This window comes from Canis lupus, chromosome X, assembly GCF_011100685.1.
Source record: "Canis lupus familiaris isolate Mischka breed German Shepherd chromosome X, alternate assembly UU_Cfam_GSD_1.0, whole genome shotgun sequence".
Lineage (NCBI taxonomy): Eukaryota > Metazoa > Chordata > Mammalia > Carnivora > Canidae > Canis > Canis lupus.
The window spans coordinates 38,189,719-38,207,499 of NC_049260.1; positions in this window are offsets into that span (position 1 = coordinate 38,189,719).

Genomic DNA, 17,781 nt, shown 5'->3' on the forward strand with positions numbered 1-17,781 from the left:
ACATCCACATGAAAACCTGCACGTGGGTATTTATAGCAGCTTTATTCATAATTGCCAAAACTTGAAGACGGACAAGATGTTTTCAGTAGGTGAACAGATAAATAAACCATCATCCAGACACTGAACTCAGTGCTCACAGGAAACGAGCTATCAAGCTATATTGCATATTACTTTACAATGTTATATGTAATTTATATGTAAATTTTATATGTACATAAATTATTTATTTACAAATACATATAAATTTTAATTTTATATGTAAATTTATATGGCTGATGTTAAGCATATCAATGCATAATACTTTACAATTTTATATGTCAATATAGGCCTTAATAAGGCTTATACTTTAAAAAAACGCATATTACTAAATAAAGGAGTGAATCTGAACAACTACATACTATATGATTAAAACTCTATGGCATTCTTGAAAAGGCAAAACTATGGAAACAGTAAAATGATCAGTGTTTGCCAGGGGTTGATGTGGGTCAAGCATAGAGACTTTTTGGGAGAGTGGATAGATGTCATTATACATCTGTCCAAACCCATAGAATGCCCAGCACCAAGAGTGAACCTTATTGTAAACTATGGACTTTGGGTAACAATGATGTCAATGTAGGTTCATCAGCTGTAACAAATGTACCTCTCTGGTGTACAACGGTGATATGGAGGGAGGCTGGGCCCGTATGGGGGGGAGGGAAATATGGGAGTTCTCTGTACTTTACACTCAATTCTTCTGTGAACATAAATCTACTCTAAAAAATAAAGTCTACTCAAAAAAATAACAACATGGCACATCCCCCACCCCCTCAAATATTACCTAAGTAAGCAGAGGAAAAAATAAACCTCCCTAGGCGATTCTAAAGCACAATTAGAGTTAGGAACTAGTTCTTAGCCATTTAAAAAGTATCCAGTCAATCAATTCAATAAACAATTTCACGATGTAAATTCAAGCTCACAAACCACTGGATATGTACTCATTTTAGTGAATAATCTCTTTTGGCATCTTTTTCACCATTTTATGAGCATCTTCAAAGCACTGAGAGGATATCTTTTTCTTACAACATACTGTACATCTCATCAAAGGCATAAATCAGGACAATGTTCGGTGTATAAAAAGACGGCGAAAGAAAAAAGACTCTCAGCCCTAAATTTAAGCACCTTTTGAACTTTATAAAAAGCACTTTAAGAGCAACATTGCTAATGCACTAAGAAAACTAAGATTTTTATCTAGTCCTTTTTAAATACATTCTATCTGTGAGTTGTTCCATAAAGATAATGAAAAATTATTTTATACACAAAATTAGAAATGCAAAGATTCAACGCAGTCCGGAGAACATTCGGAAAAAAAGAAAAAAGGACATATTTAGTGAGGAAACAAATCCTCTAACAAAATGTGTCATCTTGCTTCATTATGGTTCTAAAATTAGTTCTTCCTTATTTAGGTGAGAAAGAGAGCTAAAACCATCACTTAGTACTCTGCCACTCGGCTGGGCGTCAGAGGCTCCACGCTAGAGGTAAAGACCCTGCTATCCATTTTGTTTCAAAGGTCTTATTCTTCACCCCACAGGAGCCCTCAATAGTGTCTGATGAAAATGAGCAACTCTTAACATTTTTCTTCCCTTGGTCTTCATCGTGTTACACGATCCACTCCTACCCTGGCACACTTTTCCTGCATGGCTGCAATGCTTTTCACTAACACCCACCTGAATGATTTTAGTTCCTGCTTCCAATGTTACCTTGAGGTCAGTTTTTGTTCTTAGTCTCATTTCTGAACTTCAAAACAAGAATTTCCACTCATTCCTGAGAAATTGCCATTGAAATGTACCATTGGCACCCTTCACCGTGGTATCCAATGCAACTGATTATCCTCTAAGACCGCACCATTATTTGCACCCTTTTAAAAAAGATTTTATTTATTTATTCATAAGAGAGACACAGAGAAAGGCAGAGACATAGGCAGAGGGAGAAGCAAGGTCCCCTGCGGGGAACCCAATGTGGGACTCAATCCCAGGACCCCAGGACTACGACCTGAGCCAAATGAAGATGCTCAACCACTGAGCCACCCAGGTGTCCCCATTATTTGCACCCTTAACTCAACTGCACCACAGATACCCCAGCCTGGAAAATCTCATTAGCTCAGTAGTTTGGGGAGTCATTAACAACCTCAGTTACTTCATCTGTTTTATGGGTAAAGAAAACCAATTTAAGAGGCTTGGTGTCAAGGTTACATGACACATTGAACTGACATGCTTTTGAAGATTATCACGGGGTGTTGTGTTGTTGCCTTGCTGGAGAACCCCAAAGGAAGTGGTGAACTCAGCCCCAGCTAGAAACAGGCCCAAGGTCTTTGACTCCCATATTACAATTCCTATGAAACTACTGGCAGGCTAGGAAGTAATAACTTTCTCAACAGAATGAAATCAAACTGCTCCGATCCTATTTGAACTTCAACTTCTTTTGTTCTTACTATATAATAATAGATTCTGCTGTCAAATCTGATTTTCTCAAATTCTCAAATTTCACAGTATTAAGAATGATTCACTTTCTTTAATATCAACATTCATTTGGAAATGTATTTTTAATTAATTTTGCACATCTTGGTGATCAAATACCAACTACATTCAGTAGTAGCCCAACAAATTCATGTCAGGTAAGTTTTAATCTTACTTAAGGTCAATTTCACACAGAAAGAGTTATTGTCAGAGTTTTTACTGACAGCTTCTAATTAATGTATACTTTTAGAAGGATGAATAATCATCAATGGGATGTTCAAAGAAAGATTGTGTTTCTTGATCATCCCCCCCACACACAAAATGATACCACTTATCATATTTGACATTTCTTCTTTATTTTTCCCCAAAGAATTTTTTCACATATTGAACAAGTTCCCCACATTTAAGGCTTTTTCAATTAAGACTTAATTTCGAAAAACATACTTGGTGGTTTGAGTCAAGAAAAAAATAACAGGCAGAGAGGTTTTCCCTAGCTGTTCCGTGTGATGAATAAAGGCAGCTTCATTTTGTCCATTTATTTATTCAATCTGTATTTATCAAGCACCTCTTAAGTGCAGAAGACCTTGCCTTTCTTTACTGAATCAATGAATAGCTCTATTTTTAGAAATTTCTTCTGATTTTCCTAGATCTCGGTGAAATTATTTTGAGACCTCTTTTTCAGACCCACTCATTCATTTATTCAACAGATCATTCTTGAGCAGTGCCATGCCCTCTTTTAGGCCTTGGAGACAGAGAAGCAAACAAGACAGACAAGGTTCCAGGTCCCATGGAGCTGAAGTCCCATTAGGTAGACCGACAACAAGCTCATAAACAAATATACAATATACTTTCAGGTGACAGTAAGTACAATGATGAAAATCAACCAAAACAATAATAAGGAGATCCAGAGTGAAGAGGACAACTATTTTAGACTGGGCAACCAGGAAATGCACTCAGGAGGAAGTGGTATCTCTGAACAGAGATAAGGGTGAAGTTAGGAGAGAATAATGTTGGGAGAGGATCATTCCAGGCAGAGGGAACAGGGCAAGAGTAGAAGAACATGAGGCAAGAGCTAAATCGTGTAGAGCCTTGTAGTCGTGATAAGGCATTTGAGTGTATTCTAAATGTGATGGGAAGTCACTGGGGGGTTTTGAGCTTGAAGGTGACATGGCCCAATTGGGTTTATAAAAAATGACCCTGGGTCTTTTGTGGAAATAGACAGTCTGATCAGGAGGCCAATGCAAGGAAACATGGTTAAATGCTGACAGTATTTCGAAAGTAGAGCTCTTGCAGAACTTGCTGAAGGACTGAATTTATGGTTTAGATGAAGAAGAGGAATTGACAATGATGCTTAGGTTTTTGCTATGAACAACTGGTAATTAGTTAGTGTTCTCATTTAATTGAAACAGGGGAGATTAGAGAATAGGTACAGTGGATGAGGGAGGCAGAACCAGGAACTGGGATTTGGATATAATAGAACATCTGTTGTGCAACAAAGAAAAATGTTCTGCTGGACACAGAGACTACAACTGTAAGAACATCAGTCATTGGAAGAAAACTGAAGAAGACGGGATCAAGACAGATGTGTGAGTTTACCATTGTCCTTCCCACTCTGGGGTAACTTCACCCCAGATACCAGGTGTGGGAGAGGGGCATGACTTTTGGGATATGGGGCTTTTAAGCTGAATGGTTAGGGAAGAACCAGGCTCTCTTCCAACATGATGAGGGACGAGGATGTAATAGCAATATGATCCAGTAGAATCATGCTCCTTCCCTATCTTGCCAGTCCATCCTCTGACGTGAATCAGGGACCAATACATAATAATAATAATAAGATATAGCAGAACCTTGTTCCATCCCTATCCTGCCCGCTCCTCTTTGAGTGTTCGGGAAGTGAATGAGGGATCCAAACTATGTGTTGCAGCTGTAGGACAAAGAAAGCTAGCAGCAGGATTTGCCACACTAATACTCATGATTAAAGAAGCACCAGCTCCCATCTGGGCATGTTTGGAGGGCTGTGGTCCAAGTCTCATGGTTGACCAGGATTGATGGCCGTAAGCACTAGCCTTGGCCAGTTTCTATGGAGACTTGCAAGAGGCCAATTTCCTCTCTACAGGGGATAATTCATGGACAAATTAATACTTATCTCTTAGTAAAAAACTTGGATTAAGTTGGTAGTGGTGGAGTGATGAAATGTGCTTGGATTCTGGGAACAATCTGAATGTAGATTTCCTTATAAAAAACAAAAAAAAAATAAAAAATAAAACCAAAACAAAACAAAACAAAAAGCCCAAACAAACAAATAAACAAACAAACAAAACCCTTACTAACGGTTGATCTTATGAGCTGAGCGGGAAAAGAGGTATCAAGGAGTATGTAGAGTTTTCTGTCCTGAACAACTGATTTAATCACGTCACTGACTGAAATAAGGAAAGTTAGGGAAGTGTGTAGTGAGGGTGGAGGTGGAGTCAAGGAGGTTCTGATCTGGAAATGGCTGATAGACACCCACATAGAGAGGTGGACAGCTCCTGGAGTTTAACGGAGAGATCTGGGCAGGGGCTACAATTTTTGGAGTCATCAGCATGAAAATGCCTCCTAAAGCCATGGGACTGGGTCATCTTAGGAACAAATATAAAAGTGAAAAGGGCCAACAAATTGAACCCTGCTTGGGTTATGTTAATATTTAGATGTCTAGAGTAGACCTAATGTCCACTTCTCCTAATGCCCACTAGACTCTTGATTGCCTTCACCAAGAAAAGAGGGAACATTCGAGCACAGTGTAATCTCACAACAATATCTGCAATTTACAGCATAAGGCAGGCCTGAGATAGATCAGGAGCATCATGTTCCAAGGCAATGAGGGAATATTTACAAACACAGATACAAAACATGATGAGTGTACAGATATTAAACGACAGCTTTCTCTCTGCTCCTCCAAGGAGAATTACCTGCCAGCTCAACAGAAAATTGACAAAATACATACTCTGCCTACTCTTTCAGGGATTTCAATGAGAATGATATAATTACGTCAGTTTTTTGAGGAAAATCTGTTTTGCTTTGAATGCAGCATTTTATCCTATTTTTAACGGGGGCCGTATTTTACTCTCCTCCTGTAAAACTACAGAACTATTTAATTATTAGACATTCCCTTCACTTGATATGTCTCTTCTCTGTTTCGAGACTAGGTCTTTCAGGCCAATGTTTCAGTTACAGAGCGTTGATATTTCATACATGGTTATTCTGCTACAGATCATGCCTCTATTCTTTAATACTCTAAGGAGAAATCATCAAGGAAATTTGAAAATGCCATCATCCTTCCCTCCACTTCCGGATTTACAGCCAGGAATGGGTTGTGGCCTAAGCCAAATGAAGTAGACATTAAATCATGATTCGTAATACTTAATCAGGAACCGAAAGAGTCTTGGTTGGTAGGAATGGAGCAACACATAAAACATCCAACAGTATAAAATAGGGAACTATTCCATTCTCTTTTTATTTTAGCTTATTTCCTCCCTCTCAAACAAAAAGATCTGGGTTTTTTTAACAGTTACAGTGCAACATTTGGGATTCTAAAATTTGTCAGGTACAATCTATGTGTGAGAATAACCAAGACATTTCTGGGGAAAATAAACAGTAAGTTATGAAGGGTGTGGCAAAAACATCTACTGCTCACCCAAAATCTGTTTTTTTTGTTTTGTTTTGTTCTACATTTCTCAGCTTCCTAGTTGTTAATGGGATGATGCGATCTGGTTCTGGCCAATGTGTCAGAAAAGGTGTTATTACTTCTGGGTCAAGCCATTTAATATTCTGGGCCACATTTCTTTCTTCCCATACTTTGGTGAGCTGAAGGCCATGTATTAAGATTATAGCATCATACATGGAAGTAGCTTGTGTCATTGAATCTCTGCATGGAAGACAACTGGCCTGGAGCATTACCTGATCCATGGTGGAGTTTGGGTGAATGTGAAATAAGTGTTTGTTGTATTAAACTACAGAGATTTGGGGGTTCATGTTTTCCCATAGTATATATGTATATATTGACACAAAAAGAGATGCTCCTCAACAGATACTACCAAACAGATCAAGGAAATATAAAATCATTCATAAATAGACCCATGTCTACTTGAAAGTTTAGTATATGACAATGAGGTTTTAGACCAGGGAGGAAATGTGGATTACTGGTGCATGCCTAAGTTAACAAATTAACCCCAAATTCGGTGTTACAAAATAACAATAATCATTTATTGGCTCTCATAGATTAGTGGTTCAGGAATTCAGACAGAACATCATGGAAACAGCTTATCTCCACACCCTGTACACTATCTAGAGCCTCAGCGAGGGCAGCTCAAAGGCTGAGGGCTGGATTTTTCTGAAGCCTCATTTACTCACATGTCTAAGGCTGGTGCTGGTCATTGGCTTGTGGCCTAGTTGGGACTGTCAGCTGGGGCAACAACATGTGGCCTCTCTGCGTTGCCTGGACAGCCTCACAGCATGGTGGCTGGGTTTTAAGGGTGAATATAGCAAGAAAAAGATATATATATATATCTTTTTCAGAAATATACTGTCATAAAAATACAATCTGCCAGAGTGATAATGGGTAATATGTTTGTTAAGGATCCAGTACCACTTATGTCTTCCTACTGCATGCCCTCCTACTATAGAGATGAGAATAACAAACATTTTCTTATACACAGATTTGGTTTGAACAGGTTACTGAAATTGTAGCTATAATTGTATGAAAGAAGAGATGCAGCAGATAAGATTTTCTAGAATTAAAGATGCTTTGGTAGATCTTCCTCAAATTACAAACTAGTACATAGGTTAAATTTCCATCTACATTATTTCATTTAGTTATCTCATATTTTTGGAAACAATTTGGGTTATTTGCTGAGATATTTTTAACATTCAAAGCCTTGAAAAATTCCAGGCCAGAGATATTTTTGTTATATTATGTGAAGTAGAGTTACAGGCTTTTGTTTCCTATGTGTCTATGTACTATAGTAAATGAAAAAACAATTTTCAAGGAGAATCTTAGCCTTGCCCACGGTTTTCCCATGTCTTACCTTAAAGCAGAGGTAATATGGCTCCTGATTCAGTCATATACCCTTATTAAGTAGTTCCTAGCTTTCCACAAAAGGATGTCAATCCTACTTCCCAGGTGATCGATTGTCTGCAAAAGTATTCCAACGTAGAAAAGGCTGACTGTTGGAACTCATAAGAGTGCAATCTCAAACCCTCTGTTGCTCTATTTTTTATTTAGCGTTTGTCTGATATAAAAAAATATCTAGGGAAGGGACGCCTGGGTGGCTCAACGGTTGGGCGTCCGCCTTTGGCTCAGGGTGTGATCCCGGAGTCCCAGGATCGAGTCCTGCATCAGGCTCCCTGCGTGGAGCCTGCTTCTCCTTCTGCCTATGTCTCTGCCTCTGTCTGTATGTCTCTCATGAATAAATAAATAAAGTCTTTAAAAAAATATATCTAGGGAAGAATATCTGAGGGATATAGAATCATTTCTGTAGCCAACACTGTCATTGCTCTGCCCCGATCCCCTAGGATCCCTTTTTATCAGTGTGTGTTCCTCCCACAGCTTCTGCAACTCTTTTGGGGAAGACTGACCTCAAGGCACTGGAGCCACTTTGCCCACAGGCACTAGAGCAGGAAGTACCAGGGACTTTACATCACCCCAACCCACACCCCTAGATTCCCTTTTATGGATGACTGATGGGTGCAGGAGAACAAAGCCCAGTTCCTTCGCCCCAAGCCAGAACAGACCCTGAGTTGTAATTTCTCCTCCAGAGCTCCGTGCAGAATCAGGTTGAGGCTGGCACATCACTGGAACTCACACCCTTGCTCAGCTTCTCACCCTCTTCCATCTTGTCCCCCTAACTCCCTTGCCAGTTTCCCCTGGGAAAACTTTTTAAATAAATCACATTTTGGGTGCACAAATTTGGGTCTTCAAGTTAGGGTCTGCTTCTGAAGAATAAGACCTAAGTGCTATTCATCTCCTTAGCTATTCTACTATCTTTGTGAATAGGGTTGATCACTAGAGAGTGGGCTACATGGTATAGTTCTAAAGAATCAGAATCTACATGCCGATGAGATCCCTCGGAGACCTGTGTGTACATTAATGTTCCAGAAGCACTTTTCTGAGAAAGAGTTTTATGAACTGGTTCAAGAAGAAGTAAGACATTGGAGTAGACCAGAAATAGAAATGGAATAGACCAGAGTAGACCAGAAATAGACCGTGGAAGAAATCACAAACCTTGTCAAAAATGAATTATTGAGTTATTTTCATTTTTCTAATATTCCAATGCTATTTAAATAATTCCAAAGTAGAGAAAGTGATGGAAAGCTTCCAACTCATTTTATGAAGCCAGCAAAACCACGATATTAAAACCTGATAAAGATTAAACACTCCAAGAGAAAGCTTATTTAAATAGTCCAGTGAATACATAGAAACAAAAATCCTAAATCCAGCATGAAAAGAAAAGAATAGTACACCATAATGAAAAAGAGTTTGTACTAGGAATGCAAGGTTACTTAATATTTAAAAATCCACCCACATAATTTATCACATCAAGGGAGAAAAGTCAAAATTTCAATACATATCCCAAATTAATTAATCGATGATAAAATTAAATATTCCCTAATTACAAATATGGGTACTAAACTGGGACTAGAAGAACACTTTGCCAACATGGTAAATAAATATTTTGCAAACCAACAATTTACATTATTCTGACAGGCTTTTCAACTGAAGAGAAGAATAACACAAGGCTTCTTAACATCATCACTATTCTTTTTCCATTCGTTATAAGTTCCAAAAAACATAACAAAACAAGAAAAGAAATAGAAGGTATAAATATTGGATAGAGAACAAAACTAATGGTATTTTCAAATTTTTTCTTGAAACCTCAAGAAAATCATCCATGAAAATGTTATAACTACTAGGCAGTGATGGATAACAATGTAAATACACAAGTAAGATAACTTTTCACATATTAAAAATATTATTTCATTCACAAAATGACCAAAAATATGATGTATTTACAAATGGTCTTAACAAGAAATGTGTAATGCTGTGTAAGGAAAACAAACAAACAAACAAAAAAACACTGAAAAGAAGAGTTTATGATGCACAAAGGACACTGTATTTCTGGCTAAGAAAATCCATTATTATTAAAGTGTTAATTCTTCCCAGTTTGCTTTATAAATGTGATACATTTCTGATCTAATCCAACACCAACTTAACATTCTTGCAACTTGACAAAAATGCTTTTCGAGTTTATCCAGAAGAATAAACACACAGGAATAACCAAGAAAATTTTAAAAAGAAAAATGAGAAGGGACTTGAAACCAAATGTTGAAATATATTATAAAGCCACAATAATTTGAACAATCTGGTACGGATGCAGGACTAGCCAAACAATTCAAGGTAACAAAAATAGACGGTCCAGAACAGACACAGGAATGTTTGAGAATTTAGCATACTATGATTGCAGTCTCATTTAAGAACCATATTTATTATATAACTTGACTAAATATTTGTGGAAAAATTCATTTAACTTCATCATATTCCAGAAGAGATTACAGTTGGGCTAAACATGTAAACTTTTAAGAAAAAAAAAAAATGTGAATGTCCCAGAAGACAAAACAGATATACATTTATGTAACTTTTGGGGTGCAGTAAGTTTTTCTAATCACAACACTGAAAGCAACATCAGAAAAAAATACTATTTGACAATATAAAAACATTAATACATAAAAGAAACAACAATATATGTTAAAAACTCAGGCCTATTGTGCTCCTGTGTTGGAATACACAAACGGAATTGGGAAAACATCATTACTACATATGAACTAAAAACATAAATATACACAGTAAAGTGCTTTCACAAATAAAAAAAAAAAGTGAAGTTAAAACTGGCAAAGACCATGGAAAGGATAATTCACCAAACTGCAGAGCCCAAGGCTTTATTTTTAGGAAAAGTTTAGCTTCTTTAAGAACAAAGTGCAAATCAAAATAACAGTGAATGTATCAAACTGACAAGAATTCAATAAAATTATATTCCACAAAGTCTTGGTAAGTGGGCCAGCAACCGGTATTCTCAAATACAGCTGGCCAGAGTGTAAATTTTTGTAACATTCTATATAGAAAAGTGGTCATTTATATACTTAAAAAAAACTCAAATTTTGACCATTGGGCTTCTAGGAATTTGTCCTTAAGGAAATACTTATAAATTTTTGTGATGATTTATCTATAAGTATGTCCACAGCATCATTTCTTATAGTATCTGATCTTGGAAAACAACTCACTATTTTACAATAAAGGATTAGTTCAATAAATAAATGCCTTTATCTAATGAAATACATAGAAGCTATTAAACATATTTTTAAAGACTATTTAATGACTTGGGAAAATGTGCATGATATACAGTTTAATTAAAAACAGATTGCAAAATAATATGCAGTTTGGACCTCTTGTTAAAAATCATATCCATGCATAATATAAGACAGGAAAAATACACGCCAGAATGTTAACAATGCTTTTTTCCTAGATGCTGGGATTTCAGGTTATTTTTAACATCTTTTTTCTGCTTACCTGTTTCAGATTTTCTTCGATGAACATGCCTTCTTCTATAATCAGAAACTATAAATACATTAAAATTAACTTTTAAAAAGGCAAAAAAAAAAGAGAAACAAGCAGTCTTGTGGACCTCTTGGTGTGTCCTGTGGAAAGTATGTTATCAGTATGCATTTGTCATGATATGCAGTGCCTCCTTCGGGGGAATACCCAGGAGAAATGCTTGTCCATTCTTGACATGAACAACCAATGACAGTTGCTCTTATCCTGAGCAGTTGACCTGTTTTTATCTGATGGACCCTATGAACCATGTAAACCAGAAAGCTTGGAGACAACCTATGTTCACCTCTGTAAACAAGGGTATGAATCTATGTGACATATAATTGTTCCACTTAGGAACATTGTCATCTCTATTTTATGTATTCTGAAAAGTTAGCTTAAGTCTTCTCCAGGAAAGACACAGAATTTGTATAAAGTAGTAAGTACACCCATTAAGGGCTCTGAAGCAGTAAGAGAATTTCCCAGCATGCAAGAACCATAGAGCACAGCAGAGGTGAATCAGTACTAGACCCACTAAAGAACTCATTCCTGGTGTGCCTGGGTGGCTCAGTTGGTTAAGCATCTGCCTTAGGCTCAGATCATGATTCCGGGGTCTTGGGATCCAGCCCTGCATCAGGCTTCCTGCTCAGCGGAGAGTCTGCTTCTCCCTCTCTGTCTCCCCGTCTGCCCTTCCCACCTACTCATGCATTCTCTCCCTCTCTCTCTCTCCCCTCTCTCAAATAAATAAATAAAATCTTTTTTTAAAAAAAAAGAACTCATTTTTTAAGCAACTGAGAAGAGTAAGTCATTCATTCACTCAACTAAAGTTAATTAGCTGAGGGTCTCTGATATGCCAGATACCGTTCTAGGTATAAGATCATTAATGAGGATATTGCATAATTCCTATTATTAGGGACTGAATTGTGCCCTTCCCCATTCATATGTTGAAGTCTTAGCCCTCAGCCCCTTGACTTTGGACTTCTGGCCTCCATAACCTTGAGACAATAAATTTTTGTTGCTTATGTCATCCAGTCTATGATACTTTGTCATGGCAGCCCTAGGAAATGAAGCCACCTACCATTGAGAGGATAAGGAACAAATAAGTAAACAGACAAACAAATATATGACCAGGAGATGTGAACTGTCTCGATTGAATACGCAGGAAGGATTGTCATGGGAAAGTGCAGTTTAAGCTATGAACTGAAGGATGAGAAGGAAGTGGCCCATGAATGAGGGAAATCATCCCAAGTAGAGGAGCAGCACACATGCAGGTCCAGGGCAGGGAAGAAGTGAGGTGGCTCCAGAATCTAAGAGTCAGTCAAGCTAGACTGGGTCCTAGGGGAGGCACTGGAGACAGACATCGGGACCCACTCGGATTCTTCTGTCACTTGTTGTCATCTTTTTTTTTTTTAAGATTTTATTTATTTATTTGAGAGACAGAGTGAGTGAGAGAGAACACACATGAGCAGGTGCAGAGGGAGAGAGAGAAGCAGACTCCCTTGCTGAGCAGGAAGCCTGATGCAGGGCTCAAATCCAGGATCCTGGGATCATGACCTGAGTCAAAGTCAGATGCTTAACTGACTGAGCCACCCAGGCACCTATTTTCTGTCACTTGTGTTGGAGCAGATGTGGTGAAGTGTAATGAGTCCTCAATACCCAGCGTGGGCTCTATCATTCATTACTAACATTACTAACTTGGTTTTGGGATCAAGCTCTTTGTTATAAAAAGTATCTTCGATCACAGATACATGAATCCAGAAAGTCTGGTGAGGGGAACAGGAAAACTTTCTTTCACAATTCATTCTTTTTTTCTTATTCTTCCTTATTTGGGGGGAGGGTTCTTTCTATTTTATTTATTTATTTTTAAAAACTTCCAGTATAATAAACAGTGTTCTATTAGTTTCAGGTATACAATATAGTGATTCAACAATTCCATACATTACTCAGTGCTCATCACAAGTGTACTCTTAATTTTGGTAAAGATGCGGTTCATGATACTCTCTGCACTTCGTAAACTCTTTTCCCTTTCCTAAGACTTCCTTGTGCCTCTAGAATTTCTAGGTCACTGCCTGATTCCTGGAAAAATGTATGAAAAGGTGGTGGCCACCAAGGGAGGTCTTAGTAAGTAGAAAAACTGTGACCCCATGGTCACGTGTGGATGAAGGTCCAGCACTGGAAGTTTCTCTAAATAAATTTCATTCTCTTCACACCCTCACAGTCACTCATCAACCACCTAAGTTCACTCATTCGATTACACCCCCACCCCACACCCTGCCGTCACTGAAGGGTAACCTCATTTTACTTTGAGGGCTAACTCCCAATTAGCCTTGGAGCTGTTACCTACTAGTGTCCTCTATTGATTCTGAGCAAGATTTTACTTTTATGACCAAGTCCCCAAAATGCTTATTCCGCTAATAGCAAATGTTCACCATGTAGTTACTCCAAAATTGATGTTATTTAAGGTTCCAACGCATATCAAACTGATCGTTCAGTAAGTACATTAAAATAGATCGGGCCCTTTAAAGCTATAGATTTTTTTTTGACTTGTCATCCTGAGCAGATTTCTGTATTCACTTTATACACAGCACAAAGACAGGATTAAAATGGCTTCAAGACACTCATTCTAGTTAAGCCAAAGCACATTTTTAAAAATAATCGAATAAAAGCCATCTTCTTTTTTTTTTCAAATAAGTTGAACAGAAAGGAATTCTTTAAAACGAAAAAAAAAGAGATCCAAGAATATTATGAATATGCTCTACAACTTAAAATTTAATACTGCAGATTGATTCTCCACTAACTTTTTTGTGCATTTCTAATATAGACATATGGCTTTGGGAGCCCATCTAGAAGAGTAACCAATAAGTAATGGTTGAGCACAGCTGAATGCCCACTTATACGTGTAGATGAGTATAAGGCTGATTTTGAACACATTCCCTTGCCAGTTTGTTATAGGATGCTAATATTATTACCCCTTACTTTTCATTTGCATGCTTATGAAAGACCAAATAGCCCCCACCCCCAGTATGTTGTCATGGGTACGGAGCCCTGGGGACCAGTACCTACAGGAGGTGGAAGTGTTCTGTGGCAGTTTTCTGGGTCAGTGAACAGTTTCCAACATGAATCCAACAGGTCTTGCCTTTCTTTGCCCACTCCTACAGTCTCCATTGTACTATATGTTGTGCTCCGTTGAGAAGTCACTAACTTTGAAATATCAGGGAATGCTGGATGCTTTCCCAACGGCAACACGTGGGAACTTTCCAACTAACACAATAGCCTTTTCTCAATAGGTATTTGCTTTTACTTCCTTATAGCTTTTAATACAGTTGGCCATTTCCTCCTTGAAATCCTCTCCGCCTCCAGCTTCAGTAATGCCACACTATTGCAATAATCCTCCTGCAGCTATGAACGTGCCCTCTGTAGCCATGCCTTGTGTATCCTCATGTCTGTGGTTCAGTGTGGACTCCACTAGATGTTTCTTTTCCACAATTTGCAAATGACAAAAAAAAAAATCAACGCCCCTGTCGTCTTTGAAAACTCCGAAGACCATCCCATAGTGACTTGACCTGTCACTGGTTGCACACTATTTATATCATTTTGGACAATAATCACATACAGCCCTGGGACATCTCCTGTAATGTAACCTGATATTTTCATAAGTTTTTTACCTTCTTCTTAGAAAAAAACACATTCTCCTCAGGGGCAGAGAGAGGGAGTTAGCAATTTGACATGTAACCCATTGGTCCTCCCCATTCCTGTCATAGGGATCGGGGGGGGGGGGGGAGAATTGTTAGAGCAGAGTAAACGGGGAAAAGGTACTTGGTTTTGGGTTTTGAAATTTTTTAAAAGATTTTATTTGTTTATTCACGAGAGACACAAAGAGAGAGGCAGAGGCAGAGAGAGAAGCAGGCTCCCTATGGAGCCCCGATATGGGACTCGACCCCAGGATCCCAGGATCACAACCTGAGCCAAAGGCAAACACTCAATCACTGAGCCACCCAAGCATCCCTGGGTTTTTGAATTTAGGCTTTTGGAAATGGTGGCAAAACCAGTAGCTTGATAGCAAAGGATTGAGTTCTAAGAGTATATAGTCTTTTATAATTGTAAAAGCCAATGATACTCAGGAGTCATCGACTGCTAAAGAAAGGCATGGAGCTTTTGCAGGGAGTGGGAGATGAGAATGGAAACCTGTGTTCTCAATATCATTTTTTTTTTACATTTTCGGTTTTCCTTCAAAGCATCTAGAAGACCTGAGGGTGACAGACAAATAATCATAGAATGAGTGAAAGATCAATTAATTAATTTGAAACTCTAACTTAGTAGCCATCTTCAGATTGAAACACAAGGGCCTAAAGTTTTACATTTCACCCAAAGATTGAGAGAACTATATTCAAAAACCAGACACTCCCCCTTCTTCCTACAACTCATCCATTATTCTGCTCAAGAAATAGACTTCTCGTTTCAGAGAGGTGGGCAGATGTAAGGTGTCCTTAGCAATGCCTCCTACTTCCACAGAAGCCATAATGCCAATCTTGGAGAGATGAGAGGACTCAAGTCCAAAGGGTTATCTGAAAATATCTTTGCAGTTCGTCATCACAGTCATGCAGAAAAATGTGATGATGCAGATGAGAAAAAAAAGCTCATGGAGACATCATTTAGGGGATAGAGGACAATAGCATTGAAAGCGGAACTATAGAAGAATTCTGTTGAGATATGCCATGTATATCTGCTCATGTAAAATAGCTGAGTTATGAAAGCAAAGTTTTAAAGAACCATTACAAATGTCCAATTAAAAGCCAACATATGATTATAAAAAATGTACCACTCCAGTGCAGGATGCTGATCGTGGGGGAGGCTGTGCACGTGTGGGGGCAAAGGGGTATTGGGAACTCTCTGTAACTTCTTTTTTTTTAAGATTTTATTTATTTGAGAGAGAGAGTGAGAGCGCGAGCAAGTGCATGAGCAGGGAGGAGGTGCAGAGGGAGAGGGAGAAGCAGACTCTCCCCTGAGCAGGGAGCCCGACTCAGGGCTTGATCCGAGGACTCTGAGATCATGACCTGAGTGAAAGGCAGATGCTTAGCCAACTGAGCCACCCAGGCCACCCCTAGAACTCTTTGTAAATTCTGCTCAGTTTTGCTGTTAGCCTAAAACTGCTCTAAAAAATGAAGTCTTTTATAAAAAAAAAAGCCACCATACTAAATCTGTAGAGACAGAAGATTAGGGGTCGCCAGAGGTTTGGGGGAGGCCAGAATAGGGAATGGTTGCTTAATGGGTAGGGAGTTTTCTTTTGGGAGGATGAAAACTATTTGAACTAGATAGACGTGGTATTTACACTGCAACATGAATGTACAAAATGCCACATAAAGGGTTTATTTTATGTTATGTGAATTTCCCCTCAATTTCTTAAGAAGTCACCATAGAATAGAGGAGCTTTTTCAAAAATACTTCACCTGGAATTGTAATCTCCCAACACAGTTCTCTAAAAAGGACTTCTGTGATCCAATTTATTCTGAAGCAGTGCACATGTATCCTCTTCTTGGATATACGTACTCTGCTTTAGTGTATTACAGACACTGAGTGCTCATGCAATCAAGCTCTTTATGCTTTTTTTAATTAATTAATTAATTAATTAATTTTTTATTGGAGTTCAATTTGCCAACATATAGCATAACACCCAGTGCTCATCCCATCAAGTGCCCCCCTCAGTGCCCGTCACCCAGTCACCCCCACCCCCGCCCATCTCTCTTTCCACCTCCCTTTGTTCGTTTCCCAGAGTTAGGAGTCTCTCAAGTTCTCTCACCCTCTCTGATATTTCCCACTCATTTTCTCTCCTTTCCCCTTTATTCCCTTTCACTATTTTTTATATTCCCCAAATGAATGAGACCATATAATATTTGTCCTTTTCCGATTGACTTACTTCACTCAGCATAATACCCTCCAGTTCCATCCACGTCGAAGCAAATGGTGGGTATTTGTCGTTTCTAATGGCTGAGGAATATTCCATTGTATACATAGACCACATCTTCTTTATCCATTCATCTTTCGATGGACACCGAGGCTCCTTCCACAGTTTGGCTATTGTGGCCATTGCTGCTATAAACATCGGGGTGCAGGTGTCCCGGCGTTTCACTGCATCTGAATCTTTGGGGTAAATCCCCAGCAGTGCAACTGCTGGGTCATAGGGCAGGTCTATTTTTAACTCTTTGAGGAACCTCCACACAGTTTTCCAGAGTGGCTGCACCAGTTCACACTCCCACCAACAGGGCAAGAGGGTTACCCTTTCTCCACATCTTCTCCAACATTTGTTGTTTCCTGTCTTGTTAATTTTCCCCATTCTCACTGGTGTGAGGTGGTATCTCATTGTGGTTTTGATTTGTATTTCCCTGATGGCAAGTGATGCAGAGCATTTTCTCATGTGCATGTTGGCCATGTCTATGTCTTCCTCTGTGAGATTTCTCTTCATGTCTTTTGCCCATTTCATGATTGGATTGTTTGTTTCTTTGGTGTTGAGTTTCATAAGTTCTTTATAGATCTTGGAAACTAGCCCTTTCTCTGATACGTCATTTGCAAATATCTTCTCCCATTCTGTAGGTTGTCTTTTAGTTTTGTTGACTGTTTCTTTTACTCTTTATGTTTGTTTGCATAAGGGCTCTCATCTCCAACTCTCTGCAT